At 32.5% G+C, this 11735-nt stretch overlaps 1 protein-coding gene across 7 annotated transcripts in view; it reads left to right on the forward strand.

Annotated features, from left to right (window-relative positions):
• The window catches only part of LOC122632517 (acetylcholine receptor subunit alpha-type acr-16), a 244307-nt gene that overhangs the window by 74288 nt on the left and 158284 nt on the right, over nucleotides 1–11735 (forward strand). The window lies entirely within an intron of this gene.

Here is an 11735-nt window from a genome sequence, read left to right on the forward strand (position 1 = left end):
GAGAGAGAGAGAGAGAGAGAGGGGAGAAAAAGGAGAGAGGGAGAGAAAACGAAGTAATAAGAGTAAAACGGGTTCTATTAGAAGCCATGTAATTTACACCTACGTAGACCATCTAAACCCAATGAAGCTGAAATCCTTGTATGATAAAAGGAGCGAGAGAAAGATAGATAGATAGATAGATAGATAGATAGATAGATAGATAGAGAGATAGATAGAGAGAGAGAGAGAGATGAAAAGAAAAAAAGAAGGAACACAGTTTTTGTTATAGATAGATACGATCAGTTAGAAAAACAAAAACCACAAAAAAAAAGGACAAGGAGAAGAAAAAGAAAAAAAAAAGAAAAGGGGGACTGTTACGCTTAATAAATAATAACGCGATCGAGGGTATATAATGGATCCGATGGTAACGAAGAGTCGTCTTTGCGTATGCATTTAAAAATCTTTATATTATAAAGTCATAACATTAGATTCTAACGTGAGAGTTAAAACGTTTGAATAATAGAAGATGACAGTGAGTAAGTGGAATGGAACGTCGTCGTGGCAAGGATGTTATTAAATGTCTTTGGAAATGTCTAGGAGTGACGATGAGTGAAAAGACGGAGAAAAAGGAGAGAAAGATAGAAAAGAGAAAGAGAAAGAAAGAAAGAAAGAAAGAAAGAAAGAAAAAAAGAAATAGAAAGAGAAAGAGTTAGAAGGATTTCTCGAGGGATAATAACGAGTAAAGTGAGTGGCAAAAAGAGAGAAAGATAAAGAAAGATAAAGAAAGAGCGGACGAGGTAGATAGTAAGAGGGAAAAAGATGCAGGTGGAAAAGTCGGGTGTATGGGGGATTTTGTTTACAGCACGATCAAAGTTAGCTCGTAGGCGGTGTATATACTCTTCGCGGATCAATGGAGCTTCGTACCTCCACACAGCTCCGCTTCACCGCGCCTCTTTCACGAGCGAACTGCACGCGGCTTTCTCCTCTGTTAGCTAGCTAGTTGGATAGGAGCTAGCTAACAGAGCTCTCCTTCTCTTCTTTGTCTATCTATCTATCTATCTATCTATCTATCTATCTATCTTATGTATGTATCTATCTATCTATCTATGTTTATCTCTCTTTATCTCTGGGACGGATATACCCTTCTTTCTCTTGGTTCCCGCGTAGGGAACACTTATACATCCTGTTGAGCCCTCGAGCTGCTACGATACACTTTCCGCACGTTTACCACCTGCAATGTCGTATATACTAACTAAGTATAGTTTTGTACGTGTGTATATTATAGTTAGGTATCTCTCTTTTATGTGTTTATCAAAGTATGTATGTATGTATGTATGTATGTATGTATGTATGTATGTATGTACGGGTAGGTAGGTAGGTATGTACAGCATCAGCTTCGAAACGAACACAACACGATCTCATCCTTTGTCATCGGACATCTAAAGATTCCTAACGTTGAGAATATCTCACGTTGTTTTCACCCTTCTGGTCTGCTCTCGTTTTGTCCTATTTTTTTTTTCTCGTCTTATCTTGTCTCGTCTTTTGTACTTCGTAGATCATTTTTGGTAATCATAAGCTCTAAACCTTGTACTTCATTTTAAGTCGAAGTTTTACTATGGTTATTGTTATTAATCTTTTAATAATTCTTCGATAATATATATTAGAATAATATTTTAAAGAGAGAAATATTTTTTCGTATCATATTTGTTAATTCCTTTTTTTATATATATATATATTTATTTATTTATTATAAAAAAAAGAATATATATATATATATATATATATATATATATAAATGAAGTATCGTTGGAGAGGAAAATTTGCTTAATAAAAATTGAAAAATGAAAACTTTTTTTCTTCTCTATTGCTCAATAAAAATTTTTGTAATTGTTAGATATATGTATGTATGTATGTATGTATGTATGAGATTAGATGTAAGAACGTATTTTCTGTTTTGCATAGTTAACGTGTAATTATTATTAGGATCCTTAATCCTTTTACAGCGACGTTAAATTTCCATGTTGTCGTAGGTAAGCCGATGAAAATCATTGCCGCGGATGCATCCGTCTTGAACGTTTAAGCGCATCCTACGTAATAACTTGATTAATCTGTTGACCGAGGTAAACCAATTATTATAAATCGTACACGTGATAGATTTAACTTAAATTTTCTTATAATAAAATAATTGAATCAATTGCTTGCTTGTCGATTTTAACAAAAAAAAAAAAAAAAAAAGAAAAAAGAAAGAAAGAAAGAAAAACAGAAATAGCGCAAATATAAGAGAAGAAAAAGAGTTTTAATTTTCCAATTATTATTTGTACAGTACGTTAATTGAAAAGTTATTGATACACATACGCATTTCTCTGCTCGTTTTTCAATGAAACAGAAACAACAAGAATTCTTATATTCGACGTGAAATTCATATTACATATTTCAAAAATTGAATTTATTTTAATTTTGCTTCGAAAAACGAAAAAAAAAAAGAAGAAAAAGAACAAAAGGGAACGAATTGCGATTGAATATTAATCACGTTTGATTAAAGGATTAATAACAAATTGATGCACATGATGCAAGAGGGGAAACAACCGTAAATAAACGCCGATACGTAGGAAAAATGTTTTGTGAATGTTGCGTGAATTATCGCAAAAAATTCAAATAAAAAATCAGTGAAAGAGAGAAAAAAAAAAGAAAAAGTAAAAGTAAAAGTGATAAAGGAAGGAAGATAAAGCTATCATTAAACTTATATATATATATATATATATATATCTTTTTTATATATCTTTTCTTTTTTGTTCTTCCATAAAAAAATGAAGTATGGAAATAATTTAATTATTTTTTGATGATCTTTTTAAAGGTAATATGTTATTTGATTTGGCCAATAAGTAATTTCATAAACATTTGGGAAATTTTATAGTTTATACGTCAGTAAATAATGTTATATTTTTTATTGAAAAAATTATTTGTTATCCTGTATCAATATAATACTATGTACTTGCAGTATATATATATATATATATATATATATATATATATATATATATATATTTTTCTTTTTATCGAGCTTTTAGTACTTTTATTTTTTTTTTTTTTTTTTTATATCTAAATAAAGAAAGAAAATACATCAGGATAAAACTAAATTTTCTATCTCAGTATTGATAGAAAAAAATTTTATATTATATAAATAAATAACATTGTAAAGTATCGTATTTTATTTTTTGGATGGAAAATTTGTAATATTTATTATCTATATAAACAATATTAATATTTCTTTTATATTGGAAATTGCGACATTATTTATTGAGCCAATTCAATATATCTATTTTTCAATATTTCTATTTTTACTGGTATGTAATTTTTTTTCTATTTTGTTAATTACCATAGATAAATTAATTCACGCGTATTGATCAAACGCATTTTACAGGACAGATAGTAATTAAATGAAGTAAATTATAGAGAGATAGTCATAGAAATAGAAAGACAGACAGACAGACAGACAGACAGACAGACAGACAGACAGACAGACAGAGAGAGAGAGAGAGAGAGAGAGAGAGAGAGAGAGAGAGAAAGAGAGAGAGAAAGATAGATAGATTTATATACGCATTATTTACGTACATGTTTATATACACGAAGAACGAGAAGGGAATATCATTTTTAACGAATCCTAATTAGTGGGTCTATCGTAAATTCGTTAGTTCGATAAATATGTATATTAGTCAAAAGTTCGTAGAAAGAGAGAGAGAGAGAGAAAGAGAGAGAGAGAGAGAGAGAGAGAGGAATGGAATGACTCGTGGGAATATTTTCAAAAGTGATTACATACGGTCGATCTCAAATCGACGTTTAAATGAGTTCGAAAAATATTTAGCAAATACGGTGCACATTCTCGATGGATCGTTCAAACAATAGGTGCTTTTATTTGCATACAATACGATGCCGGTGGCGTTACAAATATTTGACAGATGTTGATTAGCCGAATCGTGTAACGAGAGTGACATGTACCATAGTTGTTTTTTTTATCCTTAGTATTCGTCGATAACGAATCGAAACAGTATATTCGATATTATTCGATACTCGATCGTCTCGAAAGTATTTTCTATTTTTTTATATCCCTTTCTTGTTTTTTTTTTTTTTTGTTCTTCATTTATTTATTTATTTATTTGTTTATTTGTTTGCTCGTTTGTTTATTTATTTGTTTGTTTGTTTTCATGTTTATTTGTTTCGTTTCGTTCTATTCCTTTCTTTCTTTCTTTTTAATTTCGTTTCAAAAATTCTCCCCTTGACAGACATTTTAGTTTTGTGTAAGTTATTGCTAAAAGCTACTTTACATTTTGATATACATTTTGATAGAATATCCTTGTCGATATATCTGTATCAATATATCTGTCTTTTACAGAATCGATCTATCCAATTCAACGTCATATCATCGTCGTCGTCGTCGTCGTAGTAGATGTAGTTGTCGTAATGGTAATCGTAGTAGTCGTAGTCGACAACATATCTCCTTCCTTTTCAATTTATCGAATTATCCCGAGTGCCAGGGAAAAAACAAAAATCGAAAAAAACAATCGCGAAGAGAAATGAAAATAAAAATAAAAAGAAAAAAAGAATAGTTATCGGACAGGTATACGAGTTAACAAAGTATTTGGCAAATTGTACGATGACGATGACGAAGCTCGAATCATTATTATATCTGACCTTTTCGATCGATTGTCAACATGTATCAAATACAATTCATAACGATAAACGCCATTATTCAAATGAAATCTATTCCGAAAAATTAATTTTTATTCCCATTATTCAATCGTGTACGAACTCGTATTATTTTATTAATCTTTTATTTATTCATTTCCTCCTTTTTTATTTATTAATTTTTTCTTTTATCAATTTCAATCAGATTACAAATATGCGATAGCTAAAAGTAACCTTTCGATTAGGATTATAGATTCATTTGGATGACGCAAATTAAAAAATCGTGAAAGTTATCGCAGCTCGGTGCCGATTTTAATTCGACTTTGATTATTAATATCGATTTAATTGAAAAAAAAAAAAAAAAGGAAGAAAGAAAGAAAGAAAGAAAAAAGAGAAAAAATTGTAACAAAAGAAATAGAATAATAATGATGTTTCGTGTGTGAGATTTTTTTTTCTCATTTTTTTTTTTTTTTGTTACCTATACACACACGTGTATTATCACATGCGTAATGGTGCATATAAATATGAGTACGATTTGTCGGTAGCGTACAAAGAACGGAGTTAAAGGCGATATACCTCGTGTTCCGTTTGTTTTCCTTTAGTTATATGCTCGTTCGTCGATTTTGTTAAAGAAAAAAAAAAAAAAAAGAAAAAAAAAAGAAAAAAAAATCCACGAAATCGTATCGAACAATCGAAACAATCTTTCTCCCATAGAATATACTATTCTAATCATGAAGAAAAATTGAAGATGTTTGAGATCGACCAATTTGCAGACATAATTACGTGACATTTTTCTCCATCTTCTTTCTTCGTTCTTTCTCGTTCAAGTTGATTCGAAAGTTCGTTCAAAGATGGTCTTAACTCTTGTTACTCATCCAACAATAAGTAAAGTAAATGCGAGATCATTCCTTTTGTTTCCTTTTTCTCTTTTATTTCTCTTCTTTTTTCTTCTCTCTCTCTCTCTCTCTCTCTTTTTTTTCTTTTTTTAGTCGAACATAAAAATTCTTGAATGAATTTCATTTTTCAGAAATCACATTTCGGAGACAAAGTCGACTGATTCATGATTAACATTAATATTATTTTATTTTCTTTTAAAAGATTCGTCATTATCATTATTACCGCGGACGAGGTCGTAAAAAGAAGATAGAAATTAAAGGAGCTTGCGAATCATAACTTATAATACCGAATGTCCATGTATAAAGCGTGTAAGAACGTGCATTAATTCTTGTAAAGTTGTAATTCGAAATGGTTATGAAATATCATACCGATGATAAAGTTCGCGTATAGAGATAAAATGATGATCTTTATGGTTACAACGTTTTAATGAGAATTCGGCTGAGAGAATACCGGGTTATTACGAATGTTCGAGGAAATTCAAGTGATTTTAGCGTTCTACCTATTCATGCATAACTTATCTATATGTAGGAATAATCATGGGATTTTCGATGAGGAGAGATGGGTGGTTGAAACGGAAGAGAAGGACGGGGAGGAAGAAGGAAGGGGATGAAGGGGTGAGAGTGTGAGTCGGTAGAAGGAGAAAAGAAAACTTTTTGGCAGATTTAGTTAAACGTAATACGTATACTTATGTAACTTTTGGAAGTTGTTCGTGGAATTGAATTAAACGTATTTGGAATAAAGAGAAAAGAGAAATGAGAAAAGGGAGAATGAGAGTAGGAAAAGAAAAGGGGAAAAAAAGAAATTAGGATTAATTTTGAGGAGAAAATTATGCTGCCGAATGGTATCTCCTCTTTGAAAGCTTCCTCGAAAACATTTTTTTTTCTTTTTCTTTTCTTTCTTTCTTTCTTTCTTTCTTTCTTTCTTTTTCCTTTGCAAGAGAAATAACAACGATTCGATCTTGATCCTCTTTATATCCGTAAACTTATCCTCTTTGGTTCGTTTTGTTTCTTTTTTCTTTCTCCCTTTCTTTTTATCCGTTAATTTCTTTTGCTTTTTTTTCTCACTCTCTCCCTCTCTCTCTCTCTCCTCTTCTTTTTTCTTTTCCTCCGTTAAAAACGAAGGAAGAGATACAGAGAGAGAGAGAGAGAGAGAGAGAGAGAGAGAGAGAGAGAGGAGGGAGTAAGGGAGGAGGGAGAAAAGAAAACCAAACGAAATTTCTTTATATCTCGAATTTTATATCATTTCTCATTGAGAGTCCATGCAGAGCACGTTTTTCTCGGAGTTTTCCACAGGAAAGAAAGTTTTCCCGCGGAAACTTTCTTCTACCGACTTTTAAGCACGTCTCATTAATTATTACCGTCGTTTTCCTTCGTTCGAGCGAATCGTAGAACGCGTTTCATCCCTCTTTCTCCTTTTCTCCGTTTCTCGTTTCTCGTTTCTCTTTCTTTGGAGAGTAGAAACTCAAAATGGCGTCCAAGTACAATCAATTACTTTCTACCTGGAAGATCACTAAAAGGGTTCATAGTCCGTTTTTCGTCTCTTCTACATAGTCAGAGAAAATCGCAGAATTTTTATTACGAAGTCATAGAGTTGTATTATTCTTCAAAGAGAGAAAGAGAAAGAACATACGCTTTTCTCGCTTCGTTTCTTTTTTCGATCTATGCTCTCGTCGAAACGACGACCACGACGACGACGACGACGACGACGACGACGACGACGACGACGACGACGACGACGACGACGAAGTAAACGACGGTGGTCGTCGTAGTTGCCACGATAAGTAGAGCGCGATAATTATTGATTTCATTTTATCGGTATTTTAAGGGAACTCTTCCGTCCCTTCGAATAAACGTGTTACGTTCCTTATCGAGGAACGAATTTTCCTTGGAAAACAAATAATCAATTCGTTTCGTTTCTCTTTATTGCTCTAACAGATGTCACAAAGTACAACTTTATTTGACGTACATTAGATAAAATTAATTTGATTATTCACATTCACTTCCTTTGTAATTATTTTCTTGTAATAGAAAATAATAAGTACGTAGATATATAGATAGATAGAGAAAGAGAGAGAGAGAGAGAGAGAGAGAGAGAGAGAGAGAGAGAGAGAGAGAGAAAGAGATAGAAATATATTATTAACACAGTTTCATATATTTGTTATTAGATCGTTAGAGCAATTAACATTGAATATTACATGCTCTCGTATATTTGAAATTTATTGATAATGAATGTTACGTTTAATAGAAAATTATTTAATATCGTATATCAAGGTAGAACAATTAGGTATTATTGACAATATCGTGCGACGATTTATTTCATTCTTTATCGTTCGTAGGAAAAAAAAAAAAAAAAAAAAAGAAAAAAGGAAAGAGAAAAAAAGAAAAATATTCAAAACGTCCAACTCACCGACAACTACAATTCGTAATAGAGTTAACTAGTAGTAAGTAGTTTGAATCGAGCGAAGAGATACCAATGTAATATCGTAGTCGAGCGAATAACTCCTTTTGAAAAGTATCGAGCATTATTCGTATTCCGTCTATCCTTAACCACACAAAGGAATTAACGGTAGATGCATCGTATCCGTTTTGCTTTTACATTTTCGAAAATGAACAGTACTATTATAACAGTTCGTCTGTCTATTAACTCAATATGGCGGTGTCTTTTACCACTGTTCGTAAACTTGTCGTATAATTGATTCTAATTAGTAAGGATGGATACGTATTAGATACACCGTAGTTTCATTATTTCAATTCGAGATCGAAGAATAAGATACGGAAAGGAATCAGTCGTATTTTTAATAAAATTTCTAACAAGAAGAAAAAGAGAATATACATACATATACATATATATGTGTGTGTGTGTGTGTGGGTGAACAAATTATTTTAGACTTACGTAAATCCTCGATAATGAACGATAACAAAATAAAAGCTATTTCAATTGGAAAAATATGAAATATAAATCAATGATCGTCGAACTTGTCCCTGTTAGAAATAATCTTATTTATTACGATCACGCAACATCGTGTTATTTATTATAAAAAAGATAACAATAACGACAGTAAATTAATTTATTCTGCTTGGTTACTCTTTCTTCTCTCTTTCTTCTCTCTCTTTCTCTCTTTCTCTCTCTCTCTCTCTCTCTCTCATTCTTCGTTCAATATTCCGAAGTTAATCTTCTTCGTACTTACCTTTGGAATACCAAGCTTCTGTTCATAATTTAACAGGTTACGATAATGCTCAAGCTGGTAATATTTTATCCTCCTCATACCAACGTCCGAAAGAATTTATCGCGCCGGCTCGGAGAAATACGAGCGGCTTTAACGAATGAATTTTGTAAACGAATAAATATTTCGCAAAGTGTCGGTGCATCGACGTTCATCTCTTGAAAGAATCTCAATTTATATGTTGGGAGAAGGAGGAGGAGGAGGAAGAAAGAGAGAGAGAGAGAGAGAGAGAGAGAGAGAGAAAAAATAGAAGAAGAAGAAGAAAGAAGAAAAAGAAAATGAAGAAAAAAAAAAGAGAGAAAGAACTTGGCCGAGTTCCTTATTATATAATCTATAAACGATGTCTTTCTCTCTCTCTCTCTCTCTCTCTCTCTCTCTCACAAAGTATAGGTAGGTACTTACATACCTACCTACTTCGAGTTACGTACATTTCATGCATCGAGACTTTCAAGAAGGAACGTTCTCGTCCCAGTTTCGTTGGGGCCATTTTCGCGGTGCTTAATTCTTAACCGTTAAAACAACCTTGAAACTCGTACGACTTTTAATACTCTCTCTCTCTCTCATTCTCTTATATATTACCTCGTCGATACTTAGAGTTATAAGACTGTCAATACTTGCCATTAGTTCATGACATAGAATATAATATAATATTATATAAAGCGTGGATCGTAAACGTCCTTTTTAATTATCTAACTAAAACATCGTCAAAAAGAGAGAAAATATTTTATCAAAAATGTATTTTTATAAATATATATATATATATATAAGATAAGACATATGAAATAATACACGGAGACACGTATCCGGACTATGTTCTATGTTCTTATTTCACCATATCCTTTGATATAGAAACGGACCCCAATTTTTACCGGACGAGATACGGATATACGTGATCGCCAACCGAAAATGGCGTCTCGAGCGTCCTCGCGATCTTTACTGGGACTTGTGCGACAGAGGTGGAGGAGATTGGGGGGATGCTGAATTTTGTAGGACAATTTCGAATCTCCCTTACTTCACGTACGAACTTTGCCTTCCGAATACCGAGCAGAGAAAAGGAAACGTAGAAAGAGAAAAAAGTAAAAAGACATGGAAAAAGAAAGAGAAGGAAGGAAAGAAAAAGAAAGAGAGAGACAGAGAAAGAGATAGAAAGAGAAAGAGAGAGAGAGAGAGAGAGAGAGAGAGAGAGAGAGAGAGGAAATTCAATCCGTATAAAGTCTCTTCTTGTGCACTACTTTCATGATTCTGTATCTGTGTACTCGCGATATTTCGATCTATCTCTCTCTCTCTCTCTCTCTCTCTGCTTCTCTGTTTCTGTCTCTATAACATCCTTTCACACCTTCTCTTCTCTTCTCTTCTTTCCTCTTCTCTTCGGCCTTCGATAGTCGCACGTGCTACGAATTCTACGATGGACAAAGAACACCATTATTCTACACCTGAAACGACAGAAACGTGCTACAGAATCCTGTTGCATTTCACATTCGATCTCGAGAAGCTTTGCTTTCATTGCTTCAAACCTGAGTACGATTTTGTTCAATTCGCATGAATAGAGTTCTGCCAACTTTGTCCAAGGATTAAGTACTGTTTGTCTTTCTCTCTCTCTCTCTCTCTTTCTCAGTTTACATACATACATACTCTCTCTCTCTCTCTCTCTCTCTCTTTCTATCTTTCTCTCTCTTGTTTTAGCTATTGCTTTTCGGTAATAAATTAGAGCAGCTTTACAGTGGACAATGAACACATGGAAATGTCTATATCGATTTACGATTCAGAAGATAGAGAGAGAGAGAGAGAGAGAGAGAGAAAGAGAGAGCATAGTAAGCTACACGATTCGCATTGTTTCCCAATTTCTGAGTGAGTTCAGTTTCGGAATTGTTTCGAAGTATGCACTAATCGTGTATACCTGGTATGTACTCATCTACGTCCTAAGTATCTCGAAAGAATTCTAAACACTGTTCGTTTGTTAAGATATATTACCAATCCCGATACATTCTTAAGGTGTTTCTATCAGGCTTTTCTATTTTCCTTGTTGTTTCTTTTTTCTTTGTTTTTGTGAGAAATTACAATCGAAAATATAATAGATATCCTTTTTCCAACTTTCCACTACGATTTTTTATCTTGATTTGTTATATACACACACATATATACGTAGGTATTATAGTTACGTGTACGGAGGATGTTTCGGTTAGGTCGTAAAGATATTGCTTGTGATATTAGATTTATCGATTTATCGCGCCAGCAAATCGATATAGTGTCATCCAATAGGAAATAAAATATCGTTGGACGATTTCTCTCATATGGCTTTTTATCGTTAAGAAGGATTTTAAGAGCCTACGTAGGATTTAGATCTGGCTTGGGCCATTAATTGTGCTCTCTGCTTGCGCTTCGTTCTAACCGATCCCTTTTCCTCGTTTTTCTTCTCTTTCTTTCTCTTTTTCTTTTCCTGTTTTCTCTCTCTCTCTCTCTCTCTCTCTCTCTCTCTCTCTATATATATATATATATATATATATATATATATATATATATATATACCCTTTAACTATGCCCTTAGTAAGCGTTATCACGGAGAATACTTTTAATGGAATTTGCAGACACTCGCATTCTATAAATTACAAAAGTGTATCGATGTTAAAACGTTTCAATAGGTTCGTTTACGAATTTTGTTATTGTCAAGGTGTTAATTTTGTTAACAACTGAACAATGTTTCGCATATCGAAATATGTAATTTTTTAATACGATAAGATAATATATATATATATATATAATTGTTATTTTTATAATCGTAGATACACACAAACACACGTGCAACAAGTGTCTTTTCGAGCTTCTCTTTATGAATAGGGAATGAAATATTTTCACACACAACATACGTACGTACATATCAAGAATGAGTTTGAGAAAAAAGAAAAAAGAAATAAAAGAAAGAAAAGAAATCGTATTTTTTGTTTTTCATTCTTCT

This window comes from Vespula pensylvanica, chromosome 10 (genome assembly GCF_014466175.1).
Source record: "Vespula pensylvanica isolate Volc-1 chromosome 10, ASM1446617v1, whole genome shotgun sequence".
NCBI classification, from domain to species: Eukaryota; Metazoa; Arthropoda; class Insecta; order Hymenoptera; family Vespidae; genus Vespula; species Vespula pensylvanica.